Source organism: Megascapheus bottae, chromosome X (genome assembly GCF_031878675.1).
Source record: "Megascapheus bottae isolate mThoBot1 chromosome X, mThoBot2.hap1, whole genome shotgun sequence".
Taxonomy (NCBI): domain Eukaryota; kingdom Metazoa; phylum Chordata; class Mammalia; order Rodentia; family Geomyidae; genus Megascapheus; species Megascapheus bottae.
Genome location: NC_143547.1, coordinates 89,040,211 through 89,057,556, shown reverse-complemented (window position 1 = coordinate 89,057,556; position 17,346 = coordinate 89,040,211). Strand labels below are relative to the sequence as shown.

Sequence of the window (17,346 nt, the reverse complement as noted above, 5' to 3'; positions counted from 1 at the left end):
AGATGCCCTACTACACTTCTCATCCTTCCTCTCTTTCCACAAAGTTACTTTCCCTACTCCTAAAAGATGTCCCTTTGAGGACATATCTATGAGGCTGGGCTAGCAAAAAGGAAATCCATTTCCTTTTGTTCTAAATGTGCAAGACCCCTTGATTCTGGAATTCCCCCAAATTCTAGATTTTGAGTACCTTACATTATATAGGAGGAGATTACTGAAATAAAATCTTACGCACAGACAAGGTACATCGTAAGTGAGATTCCAGGTACAGTGAAAGGGCTCTAAGAAAAAGAGGTAGGGAGAAGATGTTTACATATCCACAACTGTCCTATGAGAAAAGTAATAGTTCCTATCACCTAAAGTTATAATAAATAACTTCAAAGCCATTCCTTCGAAAGCAGATGTAGTAGCACTGGGCATGTAGAAAAAGGACTCTTTGATTTCCACAATTGTAGTAAATTACCTGATCTGACTGATATAACAACTACCTTCTTATTGGCAGGCTTTGATCCCACTGAGTTGTTCCACACAGAGTGTTTTAAGAGGATAATCCTTTTCCTGGCTCTCAGTCACTTCAAGTCTCCAGGTTCCTGCTTGAATCCCTTGTAGCACACCGCAGGCTCTGTACTTTCCTCGTCCAAGGCGTTCTTGTTGCCGATCCCCTTCTTTGAGGAAAAATTCAATAGCATCAAGGTGGCTGGTGACATAGATGAATAAAAGAGCAGCTCAAAGAGGCAACCTCAGGGCTATTAGGAGATCATCCCGCTGCTATCACAGTGAACAATGTTTAGCAACAACAAGATAGCTAAGACCCCTTCCCCAGCCCTAATCTCTTCTTCCTTGCAGCTTGAAACATTGCACCCTGCTGCAGCTTCCAAGCTGGCTTCAGTCAGTGTCCCCTCCATCCATCATGCCATGTCATTGCATGCTGCTTTATGTGACTTGATTGTTTAGTTCTGGCAGTATGAGACATGTAAACTCTTCAACATTTTAAATGTAAGCTATCATTTTTTTTAGGGAAAACAATTCTCCAGAGAGGGAAAAGGACTCGCTGACAGTCACAATACTGGCAGATTTGCTTCCTTGAAAGATGTGAGGTTCCTTAAGGGCAGGAATCATGATTTCTATTTGATTAGCACTTCTTTTTTTTTAATTTCTATTTGATTGGCACTTCTTTTTACTTGTTTTTTTTTTCCTTTTTATTTGGTGGGTCATGGGGCTTGAACTCTGGCCTGGACACTGTCCTTGAGCTCTTCAGCTCAAGGCTACTGCCCTAACCCTGGGCCTGGGCATTGTCCCTGAGTTTTTCAGCTCAAGGCTACCACCCTACCCTTGAGCCAAGCCCCACGTCCCATTTTCTAGAGGTATATTGGAGATAAGAGTCTGAGGTCCTTTTGTGCCTGGGCTGGCTTTGAACCTTGATCCTCAGATCTCAGCCTCATGAGTAGCTAGGATTATAGGTGTGAGCCACCACGTGAGCCACCATGCTCGTGCTCAGCTTTGATTACACTTCTATCTATATCGTATTCTATGGTAGAAAGCTATAGAGCAACACCCTGTTTGGCATTTTTTGGAGTATAAGACCCATTGTCCCTTCACTCACAGTAGGCAGATCATGAGCACAGCTGTGGAAGGCAGGCTACCTGTGGGTATTACGTATGCTGGATACTCCATAATCTATCTAAACCCTCAGTCCTGCTGTTTGAAAAATCTAGCCATCTCCTAGCTTTGCACAGAAAGCCTTCTCAAGTATGAGGCTCCAATAGAAATCCCTGGCCCTTGTAGCCTTTCAGAACCTGAGCTTCCTCATCTCTTCCTAGCATTCACTAGGGGAATGTGCCTAATACTACTAAGACAGGGTGGAGGTGGGGGTCCAACACTAAATTTGTCATTCTCTTTTTGGCCTAGGTAAATACTGCCCTCTCATGCCCAGCTGTGGTATCACTTATGTTCCTTGCAAGTTTCCCTGTTCCTGTTCCTGTACCCATCCATATACAAGTTATGTTTCTATAATTTAATTTTTATTAAAGAATTGAGTAACATTGATTTTTACATCATATTTCAAATGACATGTTTAACAAACAAATATTCAAGAAGGGAATCTCTATATACAATCACTGGCACTTAGATTTTAGAACATAATTAAAACTAGGCTGAAGGTATGTATGTCATAGATACATATTAATGTATGTAATAAAACATGTCTATAGAGTCATAAACTTTTCTGTCAATGTAGTTGTGTTTATATTCCAATGCCATGTCCATAGCATTGGGCACTCAAATATTGAGTCCTTGTTCTTGTACTGTGTGGATTTAATAGTTACATATTAAGGATACTATGTGCCTTTTGTCCCTTTGGTCTTGACTTGTCTCAAGCAACATGATTCACTTTAGATTCATTCACTTCCCTGCGAATGCCATTATTTTATCTTGTCTGTTAGCTATGTAGAATTCCATTGTGTGTGTGTCTGTGTGTGTGTGTGTGTGTGTGTGTGTCTGTGTGTGTATATATATATATATATATATATATATATATCACATTTTCTGTATCCATTCATCTGCAGTAGGACATCTGGATTGTTTCCATTGCCTGGCTATTGTGAATAGTGCAGAGATGAACATAGCTGAGCAGGTGTCCTTATCATATCTTGGGTTATGATGTTCAGGATAGATGCCCAGAAGTGGTATGGCGGGATCATAGGGAAGGTCAATTTTCAGTTCTTTTTTTTTTTTTTGCCAGTCCTGGGCTTGAGCTCAGGGCCTGAGCACTGTCCTTGGACTTTCTCAAGGCTAGAGCTCTACCACTTGAGCCTCAGCACCACTTCCGGCTTTTTTATATGTATGTGGTACCGAGGAGTCGAACCCGGGTCTTCATGCATGCTAGGCAAGCACTTTAACCACTAGGCCAAACTCCCGGCCCATTTTCAGTTCTTTAAGAAACCTCCACACTGCTTTCCAGAGTGGCTGAACTAGCTTAAAATCCCACCAGCAGTGCAGTAGGGTTCCTTTTTCTCCACAATCCCGCCAGCATCTGCCATTCTCTGAGTTCAAAATCTTGGCCATTCTTGTTAGGGTAAGGTGGTATCTTAGGGTTGTTTTTATTTGCATTTCCTTTATGACCATGGATGATGAACATTTTCTCATATGCTTTTCTGCCATTTTAACCTCTTCTTTTAGTAAGTCTCTCTTTACTTCCCTTGCCCATTTAATGATTAGTTTGTTTGGCTTCGGGGCGGGGGATTAGTTTCTTGAGTTCCCTGTAGATGCTGGATATTAAGCATTTGTCTGATGTATTATTGGTAAATATCTTTTGCCAGTTGATTGGCTGTCTCTCTGCTTTTGTGGCTGTGCTTTTATCTGTGCAGAAACTTTTTATTTTTAGGTAGTCCCATTTATTGAGTCTCTGTCCAATCTGTTGTGACCCTGGGATTCTGTTCAGGAATTTTTTTGCCTGTGCTTATGAGTTCCAGTGCCTCTCCAACTCTATCGTGTAGCAGTTTCAAGGTTTCTGGTCTGACATTGAGGTCTTTGATCCATTTTGAGTTAATGCTTGTGCATGGCGAAAGGCTAGGGTCAATTTTTAGTTTTCTGCATGTGGCTGCCCAGTTTTGCCAGCACCAATAATTGAATAAGCTGTTTGTTCTACTGTATATCTTTGGCTCCTTTGTCAAGTACAAGTTGACTATAGGTATGTGGTTCTATTTCTGGATCTTCTATTCTGTTCCATTGATCTTCTGGTCTATTTTTGTGCCGATACCATGTGGTTTTTGTTATTATGGCTCTATAGTAGAGTTTGAAGTCTGGTATTGTAATACCACCTGCATTGCTCTTTTTGCCTAGAATTGTTTTGGCTATTCTAGGTCTTTTCTTGTTTCATATGAACATTTGGATTATATCTTCTATTTCAGTAAAGAATGTCTTTGGGATTTTGATGGAGATTGCATTGAATTTTTATATCAATTTTCACTATATTGGTTCTCCCTACCCATGAGCATGGGATGTCTTTCCATTTCCTGGTGTCCTAGTTACATTTTTTTTAACCTGGATTGTCCCATTCTCCTTCATTTCATTTATTCAAAGCCTTCCCATCCCAAAGCCCTGCTCAACTTCTGACTCCTCCAATAAGCTTCATCTGATCCCTCTAGCTCTTAAGTTGACCTCCTTTTCTATGAGCACCTGTCAAGTAGAAAGGGCTATCTTTATATCATTGTAGTTATGCTACAAATATGATCACAAATATTATGGTCACAAGGAAGTTCCCCATATAGGGTGCTTTCAAAAGCTAATCCCCATATTTATCAAAATTAACTCCAGGAAATGGAGCAACAACCACAATAAAAAATTAAAAGCTAACTGCCTTCTGCTTTTCAGTGACTTCATTCTCCAGGTTCCTAATTATTACTCACCACTAAAGTTCACAACTTATATTTTTTGGCCAGTCCTGGGCTTGAGCTCAGGGCCTGAGCACTGTCCCTAGACTTTCTCAAGGATAGAGCTCTACCACTTGAGCTTCAGCACCACTTCCGTTTTTTTTCCATATTTGTGGCACTGAGGAATAGAACTTGGGTCTTCATACATGCTAGGCAAGCAATCTACCACTAGGCCAGACTCCCAGCCCCACAATATATTTAAGCCCTGTAATATATTTAAGCATTCTCTACTCTGTCATGTACTTATGTCATCTATTCTTTTTTATTGTAATTAATAGAGTGGTTACAGTTATATTTGTCAGATAGAAGGTGCATTACTTCTCACACAGATACCCCTTTTCATGTTTTTGCCCCCATTTCCCTCCCCTCACCCATGTCATGTCTTCTTAACTGTAAGTACCTGAAGGCAGAGACCACTCTTCAATTCCTCTAAACAACAGTGATTGAGAATATAAATATTGATATATGAACAATCTTGCTACTATTTATTGATCAATTGCAATGAGTCAGCTCATCAAATGCTTTAGATAAATATGTATTATGTAAGGCCCACAGTACCCTCTGAAGAGGCACTATAATTATTCATCACAAATAAGTACATTGAGGCTAACACAGGCAAGTTGATTGAATCTAGATTTGAATCACTCTGTAGAAGTCTGGCTCTAGAGGCTTCTCTATAAATGATCCCACTGTTTGCCAAAATATGATATGAATAATCCACTACACCAGAATCACCCCAGCTGTCAACAAGAATCTGCCTTGTGCCACCCCAATTAAACATCAGAATGTCTGAGGATAGAATCCAAGAATGTTTGAAATTTGACCAAGGTATTTGAGATGCGAATAAAATTCGAGACCAAGTACACTATACGTAACACACCCTAACCCAGAATCATGCACTCGCATCAATAAAAACATATTTATGAACTTAATATTTTACGTCAGATTGGTCCTTAGGAATCGATGAGAGAATATGTCTGCAGTGTCTTCTTTTTTTTTACCAAACCCATCAAAACAAGAAATGTACATAATGAATTTCCCCTTTCCTAACTCCATAGGATAAATAGGTATAAAAATGTTTTGACGTGAGTTACCTCCAGATTAATTTTTTTCTTTTTTTGCAGATCTGGGCTTTGAACTCAGGGCCTCACACTCACTGAGGAATCACTACTACTGGAGCCATATCTCTCGCCTGTTTGTGCTATACTTCCATTTTGGTCCCTGATCCCTGTTTCCAGATTTTGCTACTGAAAATGATGCCACACAGGGCTTGGGTGAAAATGTCAGTAAGACAAAATGGTTTTGAAGTTCTGTGTAGATCTGAACTGGCAAACCCGTATTGCAAACCTGGCATCCTTACCTTTGTGTCTGTGATTTTTTCCCCATGTTGCTTTTGTCCACTTGGCCTGTGTTTTTCTCACTGTGATTTCACTAGAGCTCTAGAGTTAAGGGACACACTTAGACCTTGCCTAACAATGACAAAGTTGTTGACAATGTCTAATACAGGCCTTATAGTGTGAAAGCTCTTTCTTGAGTTTACATGCTTTACTTGGAAAACCATGTTGTGCTAGATTTATGGAGATAAGATACCATTTGGTAAAGTTGACTATAAAAAAAGCATACATATAGATCTGTGAAGTACTAGAATTTTCCCAGCATTCTGGTCACTCTTCCAAGCCCTCCCTTTCAGATTTATCTATGCAGTATGTTATAAGTAGTTTATTGACGAGTGAAATTCCATGTTATAAATATACCAACATTTGTTTACCAAATCAATGCTTTGTGGATATTCAAATTGTTTGTTTTGGGCTATTGTAAATAAAACTAGTCTCCATTAAAAAATGCTTTGATCTCACTGGATTCTCGCAGGGGAAGAATGCTGCCTTCCCCCACGTACAGCCCTACCTCCTCCCGGCTCCTGTCTCAGTATGTCATTAAATCATGTCATTAGTTTATTTCAAAGCAAGGGGGGGGGATGCAAAGGAGTTTGAAATACGAAAAGATACTTGCTTGAATAATTCTCCAGTTCTATGGATTTGAACAAGTTATTTAATCTCCCTTGCTTCAGTTTTTCATCTGTAAAATTAGAATGGGACTTAGAATATTACCCATTTCAAATGATTGGCATGACAATTAAGTTAGTTAATTTATTGAAAGGCCCTGGATTCTGAACTCTGAGACAATAATGAAGTAGATTATACTCAATGACAGTAGAATAGTACTGGCCATCATAAAAATAGTTGTCATGTTTTGAATTGAGCAGGGAGATTGTGTTTCCAATAGGATTAGAAATAGATCTGGGTAGAGCATCCCAAAGAGTTTGCCAAAGGAGTATAGCAGAATATGCTTTTAGACTGGAACTGAGGGTGGAAAAAATAAAATGAAAATATTTTCTTAGCAATTCCTCTCATGTCAGATTTATTTAACTAAGTACTAATTTGTTTTATAACACACAGCTTTTATAACACTGCAAAAACAATTCCATGTTCCCATTTCCTGGTGTTGGTAGATACTACCAGGAAGGTGGGGATAAAGTAAGGAAGCTGATGTCAGACAACATTAGATTAAATAAAAACAATAAATACTCTCATACTGGTTCAAGTCAAGTTTTACTGCCTCATAGGTTTGGGGGTTTTAGAGATTATTGGATCTACATTTCATGGCTCATCATTTAGTAGCTCAAGCATGTAAACAGCAAAAAAAAATAGTTGTGACCCACTTTAGAAGGACCATCCTGAAACTTCCTGGTTATGGAATAGAGGCACATTTTTCACTTCATTTCAGCCAATGATTGTTACATGTCCTCCAGTCTCATTCCTCAGAAGTTCCTATCATTTTTTTATGTTGGTCGTGGGGCATGGACATTGTCCCTGTGCTCTTCTTCAATGCTAGTGTTCTACCACTTTGAGCCACAGCTCCACTTCCAGTTTTCTGGTGGTTCATTGGAAATAATAGTCTCACAGACTGGCTTTGAACTGTGATCCTCAGATTTGAGCTTCCTGAGTAGCTAGGATCACAGAAGTGAGCCATTGAAGCCCAACTTGTATATCATTTTTTCATAAAAATTAGTTTTTAGTTCTTTATGTTACACTTAGAGCAACGCAATGTATTATAAGGTATGTGTTGATAAAAGTTATGTCTCTAGGAGGTAACATTGTTAAGCGTATCATTTCTCAGTGGAGGGTTATGGATTACTAAAGACAAAGCTATGCCTACTGTAGATGCAAGAATATGGTGTTGTGATAGAAGCACTGCACACATCAGGGTCAAATGCTGGCCATAAGTAGCATCAGGAAGTAGAGACGGAACAGAACAGCTCTGACTTGCTCTTTCAAAATATTAAGATCATGCATCACATTTTTCAGGATCAAAGGTATTCTACTAGAGCCAAAGCCAGATGTCAACATAGAATCAGAAAGTAAGTTTTTGAGTTGATTCTGTTTGGAGTTCAGTGAGTTTTCAGGTGCAGAGATTCACATATCTAATCAAATTTGGAATGTTTACTATAATTTATACAAATGTCCTTGCTGTCACAATTTGTCTCTTACCTTGTTGAAAAAAGAAAGAAGAGCCTTCATTTGAGAGTTTGATGTATATGAGGTCTGATCTCAGCTCTATACACTATGCACTATGTAACAACTAGAATAGAATCTTTTCGTATATGTTTTCATCATAAAAACATGAGCCAGCTGCTGGTGGCTCATGCCTGTAATACTAGCTACTCAGGAGAATGAGATCCGAGGATCATGGTTCAAAGCCAGCCCAGGCATAAAAAGTCTGTGAGGGGGCCGGGAGTTTGGCCTAGTGGTTGAGTGCTTGCCTAGCATGCACGAAGACCTGGGTTTGATTCCTCGGTACCACATACATAGAAAAACCTGGAAGTGGTGTTGAGGCTCAAGTGGTAGAGCTTTAGCCTTGAGAAAGTCTAAGGATAGTGCTTAGGCCCTGAGCTCAAGCCGAGGACTGGCAAAAAAAAGTCTGTGAGGCTCTTATCTCCAATTAACAACTGGAAAATGGGAAGTGGCACTGTGGCTTAAGCGGTAGAGTGCTAGCCTTGAGCTGAAGAGCTCAGGGGCAGGACCCAGGCCCAGAGTTCAGGCCCCACAACTGCCAAAAATTAATGAGATAATGATAACATGGACCACTTTTCATGGTGGTGAGAATAAAATCAGACAACTCATGAAGTAAAGGAATGAAGGAAAGATGTAAATCCCACGTCCATAATATAGGCTGTTGTGTGAAAAACACACAAGATTTGAGTCCAATAAAGGTTGATTTGAAAACCTAGTTCTACTCTACAAGCTGTTACCCTTTCATTTCTCTTAAAGAGTTTAATCTCTTTCTGTGCAATAGAGTTAATATATAAAAACTGTATAAATGGCATGAAGTTTCAATGGAGGAGTTTGGCCTAGTGGTAGAATGCTTGCCTAGCATGCATGAAGACCCGGGTTCAATGGAAGAATATAAGTGAAAGTATAAGCTGGCAGGCACATGCCTGTGTTCTTAGTACTCAGTAGGCTGAGGCAGGCAGATTGTGAGTTTAAGCCCAGCCTGGGATACATAGTGAGTTCCTGTTTCAAAAATTTTATAAAAAGAAAAAAAAAGCCAGGTGCCAGTGTATAACTGTATAACTGTGATCCTAGCTATTCAGGAAGCTGAGATCTGATGATAGCAGTTCAAAATTAGTCCAGAAATGGACTGAGAGTTTGGCCTAGTGGTAGAGTGCTTGCCTACTATACACGAAGACCTGGATTTGATTCCTCAGTACCACATGCTTAGAAAAAGCCAAAACTGGTGCTGTGGCTCAAGTGTCAGAGTGCTAGCATTGTGGAAAAAGCCCCAGAACAGTGCTAAGGCCCTGAGTTCAAGCCCCAGGACTGGCAAAAAATGTTGAAGAAAAAAAACTAGTCCAGAAGAAAAAGTCCTTGAGATTCTTACCTCCAATAAACCACTTACAAAAAGCCAGAAGTGGCGCTGTGGCTCAAGTGGTAGAGAACTGGCCTTGAGCAGAAAGAGGCTTCGGGATAGTGCTCTTGGCCCTGAATTCAAGGCCCAGAACAAGCAGAGGGAGAGAGGGAGAGAGAGAGAGAGAGAGAGAGAGAGAGAGAGAGAGAGAGAGAGAGAGAGAGAGAGAGAGAGAGAGAGAGAGAGAGGAAGAGGGAGGGAGGGAGGGAGGGAGGGAGGGAGGGAGGGAGGGAGGGAGGGAGGGAGAGAAACAGATACAAAAAAATCCCATGCATTCCGGATGTTTACTGAGCACACAGTGAGTGTTAAATGATGGCAATCAGTGTAGCATGGAAGAAGATGAGGGATAGATTAGAAAGGTTGCTCAGGAAAGTACACGTGCACTTCTTCTTGGCTGTTATTTTGCTGTTGAAAAATCTTTTTTAAAGGCCATTTTAGAATCATTTTATTGAGAATTAACAAATTACTATCACATGCCACAATGAAACAGTCATTTTTCTTAAGCCCTGGCCACAGACCACACTTGCAACATTGGATACAAGGCTTGTGTTTAACCCTGCCCACTTTCCATACACCTAACCCAACATGTAGGCTCAGCTCCGAACTTTGGACTTGGACATTTAACCTAATTTCAAACTAAGCCTTTAACTCTGGCCACAGATGTTTGAAAACTTCATTCTATCTATACATGGAGCTTATTTTGGGCTGTGTTTCAAAGTTTTAACCCTGATTAAACTCATTGAATCCTTAGGCCTACTTATATCCTGATGGCTTAACTCTAGGCCAAGAATAAGTAAACACCTAACTAACACAGTATAAAATGAATGTTCAGCATAGATACTAACTGAGCTCTAACCTTGGAGCACAGACTGATGCTCTAACTCTGTCACAGCCTGAGATCTCATCTTAGAAACTAACCCAGGTAGAATTTCCACAGACTTAGCACTAACCAGAAAATAACCCTAACATTGGCAACAGAATGACTACTGAACTTGGCCTCACACACAGATGAAAACATACACAGAGACCAGACTCTAAAAGTAGCCAAAGACTATGCGGTAATCCAGATCAAGAAGTGAAACCAAATCTTTTACAAAGTTTGAGAATGTATTTACATAGCTTTCAGATAGGTAAAACTATGAACATGGCCAAAGACTGAGACAAAACCCTCTTCAAAGTCTAAATTCAAATCTAGCCAGAGAGACTGGTTCATCAGTCTTCACACAGTATACTCCATGTAACTTAGGATAGGATGAAGCACATTACTACCCACTGACTTGATTTCTAAGCCTTAAATACTTACTGCTTCGATTGCATCTTGAAATTTCTCCACGCATTGAATCCCCGACTTTGACCACAAACTAAATTCATAAGCCTTACAAAACTGACCTTCCACACTGAAAAGAAATCTGATTCTCCCAAATGTTTAATGTCCGATCTTGACTCTTTCAGAGAGAATGAATTCTATTTCTTTTAAATGCTAATCTCTGCTCCCATCACATCTTTAACATGGCCATAGACTGATTTTCAGTACCAGAATCTCAACTTCTTACCAACAATGCTCAGTAACTGAAGCCAAACCATAAGCACAAATTAAGTAAAAATCAAGCAAAGGCATTACAAACATGTTTCATGTTGTTATTCTGAAGCCAAAGCAGCAGATTTAACCCTAATTCTAATCCTAGACGTAACTATGGCCAAAATATGAGCCCTCTTTCTGCCCACATTATAAGCTATGAATGCATGCAATAGTCTGTCTCATACAGAGACCTAAAGTCCAGGCTCTAAGGCTATCCAAAAAAAAAATCCCTAGTACTTCAAAGCTAAACAAAAACCCTCCTCACATTATTTTACCCAATACTAAGCGGAATCTTTACATTGACATTTGTTATAGAGCCTTAAACCCAGGAAGCTCTATATTATGGCCACAGAATGAGCAGTGTGGTAAGCTTTGTAGGGGAAGGTTGTATAGCAGAAAAATCATCATAAAACTGAGCCTTGGCAAATCAGAATCCTGCCTTTATTGAATCCTAAGTCTGGAAATAAAACTGATCGCAACACTGACCAAAACCTAAAGTCAGATTTGTTGGTGACCCTAACTCTTGATGTGGTCTTCATAGAGCTGGTCCACTGAATCCTAACATTTATCTCAACATGAAGTCTCTTCCTGCGTATATTTGAAATTTGGATACTGGCCTAAAATTTGAACCTAAATTTTGCACATTGACTTCACAATGAATTATTCTAGACTACATGGTACTAATGGCAGCCTTCTCATGAACTTTTTTTTAATTTAAACTTGGATGCTTTATTTTGTATTTTTTTAAGTTCACAAAAAGTTTTAGCATGAACTTTTATACTGATAAGAGGGACTGGTGATTTAGCTGTCAAGTACAAGGCCCCAGGGTGCATCCTTAGTATCAAAATGAAAAAGGAAGTGCACCAGGTGCTGGTGGCTCACCTGTGTAACCCTAACCCTAGCTACTCAGGATGCTGAGATCTGAGGATCACAGTTGGAAGCTGGCCTTAGGAGAAAAGTCCATGAGAGTTGTATCTCCAATTAACAGGCAAAAAGCCAGATGTGTGGTTCAAATAGAGTATAGTGCCAGCCATCAGTCAAAAAGCCAAATGAGGAGCCAGGAGTTTGGCCTAGTGGGAGAGTGCTTGCCTAGTATGCACAAAGACCCAGGTTTCATTCCTTGGTACCACATAGAGAAAAAAGCTGGAAGTGGTGCTGAGGCTCAAGTGGCAGAGCTCTAGCCTTGAGAAAACCCACGGACAATGCTCAGGCCCTGATCTCAAGCCTAGGACTGGCAAAAAAAAAGCCAAATGAGAACACGAGACCATGAGTTCAAGCCCCGGTACCAGCAAAGAAAGGAAGGAAGGAAAGTATAAAAACACACATAAGGGACTACTAATCAGAAGTGAACTGTGGTCCATGGTACAGGATTAAACATGACTGTAACTCTAGGTTCTAACCCTGAAAATCAATCTTGGCTTGCTGGTTTACTAACCATTGATCTCTTCTTCTCTGTGAAGGCAGCTATAGATTCATTAAGCATTAACCTGAGTAAACATTGATGTAAAAAACATTCTATATACCTGAACCCTGACCATGACCTGAAGTCTACAGTGGCTCTGTACAAATAGAGTCTTAATCTATTAATCAATCTCTGGATGCAGCCCAATAGAGTTATCTTGGATCATTATTTTACGAATTCATCTATGTACAACAGTAAATCAAAGAATATCACCCTTATATGTATATAAACACACATTTCAATATATCTTGTTTATTGATGGCTTCTATTTAGTAGAATTTAGAATTTAAGCCTGAAAGGGAAGAGTTGGCTGTTTCTCCTCTCTCTCTCTCTCTCTCTCTCTCTCTCTCTCTCTCTCTCTCTCTCTCTCTCTCTCTCTCTCTCTCTCTCTCTCTCTCTCTCTCTCTCTCTCTCTCTCTCTCGTCTCTCTCTCTCTCTGTCTCTCTCTCTCTCTCTCTCTCTCTCTCTCTGTCTCCCTCTCTCCCTCTCTGTCTCTCCCCCCTCCCCGCGCCCTCTCCCCCTCCCTCCCACTCTCCCCTCCGTCCCTCCCCCCCCTCTCTCTCCCTGAATGAAAATTTCAAATCACAATGCAAGTGTAAAGCGCTTCTTATCAAATGTTAATTGCATAAGAATATTAAAATAAATCTACAGCTTTCGCCTGTCCCCATAAATACAATTCTATAATCTGAGAAAGTGTGCAACCAAGTGCATGCAAAACTACCATACCCAGAATGCCCTCCTTTGTCTAACTCCTCCTTGAAACTACTTGAAGGGACACGGATAGGGGTGGTATCGGAAAAAGTAGCATTCTAGACTCCATTTCCCACATTCCATTTCACTTACATCTCTCCGCCAATGGTATTACTGGATTTCCAGCCCCTCCCTTCCTTCCTCACCCCTCCCACCCCCGGCCAGTAGCCTCTAGTAATCTAAAACTACATTTCCCATAAGGAACGGGAACACGCCTCAGACTGCCCTCGTGACCGGTACCCAACCAATAAGCGGTGCAGCTGCCGCTACGGTTGTAGCGGAGAGTCCAACCTGAGGTCCCAGTGTCAGGCCCAGGCCGTTTAGTGAAACCCGCCAAGTTGAGAAGACTTTTGTGTGACGTGGGGCGCCGCGAAGGCACTCTGAGTCCAGGAGATGCCGCGACGGCCCTGTTTTCCGTGGCTGCTTAAGGACTAGCGCTTCGGTAGCCGGGGAGCTGGAGGTCAGAGAGGAAGAAAGCCCGAGTGGCTGTGGCTGGGCACTGTGGGACTGAGGGGGCATTAGCGAGGAGGTTGCTTCCGGGGCCGCTGTCGTCCGCGTGTAACCCCGCCCAGCTCCGCCTCTACAGGGGAGGGGGTGAGTGGGCGCCTCTTGCCTGGAGCCTTCGGAGCACGCTAAACTTCCCCTTTTCCAACCCCTTCTTCAATCACACTAAGTTTGTACCCTTCCCATCTCCACCCTATACCCACCATAGGGCTTATATTAGGGCTAGCGACAGTGGCTTTACTGCTTGGAGGAACTTGGGTAATCTCTTTCTTCTCGTCTCAGTTTGCAGTTGCAATTTGGCATGAGGCTTCTTGTCCCCCACACCCCCTGCACACACTTCACGTTTCCTCTGGAGGCGTGGGAATTCTTTACTGTCTCTGAGACTTAACTTTTTGCCAAATTTCTCTCTCTTTAATGGTGGGATAGAAAAATGTCGGACTGGTTACTGGCCCTCCTGAATCATGCATCCCTTGCCTAACCAATTCTTTGGATTTGGAGGGTTTCCCTTCAATTTTTATTTTTTAGTTTGTGTATGGGGGGTCATGGGCCTTGAACTGGGACTGGGTGTTGTAGCTGACCTCTTCAGCTCAAGTCTACTGCCCTACCCTTGAGCCTAGCCCCACTTCCCATTTTCTAGAGGTTAATTGGAGATAATAGTCTCAGGTCCATTTGTGCCCAGGCTGGCTTTGAACCTTGATCCTCAGATCTCAGCCTCCTGAGTAGCTAAAATTACACGGATGAGCCACTGCACCCAGCCCTTCAATTCTTAGCAGAGATAGAAGAGTGACGTAATTTGGTTTTGAGAAATTCGTCTTTTAAGTTCAGTGCAGTGCCCTAGTGATAGAAAAAAATCAGATTGGTACCATTTAAAACCCTGGGAAGTTTAAGCGTTTCCAATACTTTGGTAGCTTTATTATTGACAAACATTTGGGAGGGTACAGCATCCAAAATGCAGTAGACTGTGTGAAATGGTGAATTCCATTGTTCCAAACATGTGTAAAAGATCTTGTAGAGTGGGCATAAGAATATACTAAAGTGAGTGAGACATTTAATTGGGCAGTTTCAAGCCTAACCCAAAATATGCTGAAGTCTTGAAACTCATCTGTCTCTTAGAACAATCCTGGTAGGCCTTGTGAAAGAGATAAATGTTATTTTAGATTCTAAAGGAATATGACATGTCACAAGAGATGTATTGAGAAATAATGTTGAAAAGCTCAGGCGCTTAATAACATGATGATTTGAATAGCTTGAATGTTCCGTATCAAATAAATTAAAGACAAAAATTAAGGTTGCGTGATTTTTCTTTTCATCCTAGGGGAACCTGATTTGAGATCAATTCTTGGAGAATACAAAGAAGTGTGGTGATATGTTCCAGGTGTGAGTTTAATTTAAATCTAAGAAGAAGTTTATTTTACAGGCATTTTCTTTCCTTCCTTCCTTCCTTCCTTCCTTCCTTCCTTCCTTCCTTCCTTCCTTCCTTCCCTCCCTCCCTCCCTCCCTCCCTCCCTCCCTCCCTCCCTCCCTCCCTCCCTCCCTCCCTCCTTCCTTCCTTCCTTCCTTCCTTCCTTCCTTCCTTCCTTCCTTCCTTCCTTCCTTCCTTCTTTTGACAGTCATGGGGCTTGAACTTGGCTTGGGTGCAGTCCCTGAGCTCTTCAACTCAAGGCTACAGCCCTACCCTTGAGCCAAGCCCCACTTACCGTTTTTAGTGGTTAATTGGAGATAAGAGTCTCAGGTCCTTTTGTGCCCGGGCAGGTTTTCAACCTCGATCCTCAGATCTCGGCCTCCTGAGTAGCTAGGATTACAGGCGTGAACCACTGCCTGGCTTTATATGCATTTTCTTTCTGGCTATTCTTAGCCACAGTCTGTGGTTGCCAGATTGAAAGCCTAGTGACTAAGAAATGAATTTGCTGTCCTTGTGCAGCAGATAACATGAATTACAATTATCTCATTAGGTGACAATATTTATTGCTATTGGTAGACCCTATATAATATCCTAGGCAATATCCTAGGCATTATCATTACACTCTGTTATATTACCTTAACAGTTTTATGAAGTACATATTTTTATCATCCCTAGAAAGCTAAAATTCAGAGAAATTAAATACCTAGGGTCATGGGTTCATAAGGACCTATGAGTTGATGTGTGAGTATACATATTTTGACTACCAAATCTGTGCTCTATCCACTATAGTTTGCTTGTCCTGATAATTCTTTTTTTTTTTTTTTGCTCTTGATGTTACAGTCTTGGTAAGGACAGATAATTGTGAGGTGTAGTTGATCATCCTGGCACAAACCCAAATGATTCATTTTGAAATTCTGTGTCAGAATTTGTCTGCTGTAAAGTAGCTGCCAATACAAAATTAGCTTAACTGCCATTACAGACATACCTAATTGTGTCTGCCAAAATTGTAGTCAGTATGGATATTTTGGGATTATATAATTCTCTTTATGAAATATGTCTTATCTCTAAAATATTTGAACCCAGGCAGTATTTTGCATTTTATTTTTTCATATATTTTTTATAATTAATAGAGGGGTTACATTATATTCACCAGATAGAAGGTACATTACTTTGCATTTTATTTTATTTTTAGTTTTTGCCAGTCCTGGGGCTTGAACTCAGGGCCTGAGCACTGTCCTTGGCCTTTCTCAATTCTACTGCTCCACCACTTGAGCCATAGCACCCTTTCCAGCTTTTTTCTATGTATGTGATACTGAAGAATCGAACCTCGGTCTTCATGCATGCTAGACAAGCACTCTACCACTAGACCAAACTCCCAGCCTTTACTTGATTTTTTTAAAGTGTCCCAGGTCACTACATTTCCATGTCTCTGCTTACATGAATTAATGGATATGTAACCTCTTGAGATACTATAGTATCTAGTATCACCAAAACCAATACAAAGGACTGTAGAGAAATGGATAAAGGAGTGCTTAGGCCAGACAGAATCAAAGAGAAGTTTTCTATGAGAAGATGACATGACAGATCTAGAAAGAATGAATTTTCTAGGTAGAGTAAGGTAGAGAGGAGGCATTTCAGACAGAGGAGTCAGTTCAAGTCATTCAATAATGCAAGAATAGGAAGTTTGTTCAATATTGACAGATTCAGGATGGCTGGGTACATATTATTTGGGAAAGGAAGTTGTGATGGTTGGTGGAGAGTTTTTTTGGGGTCGGTCGTGGAGCTTGAATGCTGGGCCTGGGTGTTGTCCTTGAGCTGTTCATCTCAACGCTAGCACTAGACCACCTGAGCCACAGTGCCACTTCTGAGTGAAGAGTTTTAAAACATACATTGGGGCTAATTTGTGAAGAATCAACTGCCATGCTAAGAAATTTGGATATGCCCCTTAGGCTTAGTGACTCTCAAAGCACTACCAATGTTGATTGTATTATGCTCCCACAAAGATAAATTTTATTAGTTATATATTTGAATGTGTCTTATAAAGAACAAAATCTAATTACTTCATCGAATCTTCCTCAAATTTAAGGTTACTTGGGATTTGATTTCATAAAAATTGATAAGGAACCAGTCTTAAGTTGATTTAAAGACAAATATTAAGTAAATAATAGTATGAATATGGTAAAAATGATCAAGGTATACTCAAAAATAAATGAAATTTGAGAAATAATATTGACAGGCAGTGAACAGATCATTGAAA

General features: G+C 40.7%; 1 long non-coding RNA gene across 1 annotated transcript in view; it reads left to right on the top strand.

Moving 5' to 3' along the window:
- Positions 1–5,690, top strand: part of LOC150041523 (uncharacterized) — a 31,745-nt gene extending 26,055 nt beyond the window's left edge. Inside the window, exon 3 of the long non-coding RNA XR_016533860.1 lies at positions 5,552–5,690. This is a non-coding gene — a long non-coding RNA (uncharacterized LOC150041523). The remainder of the gene's footprint in view (positions 1–5,551) is intronic.
- The last annotated feature ends 11,656 nt before the right edge of the window (positions 5,691–17,346 follow it).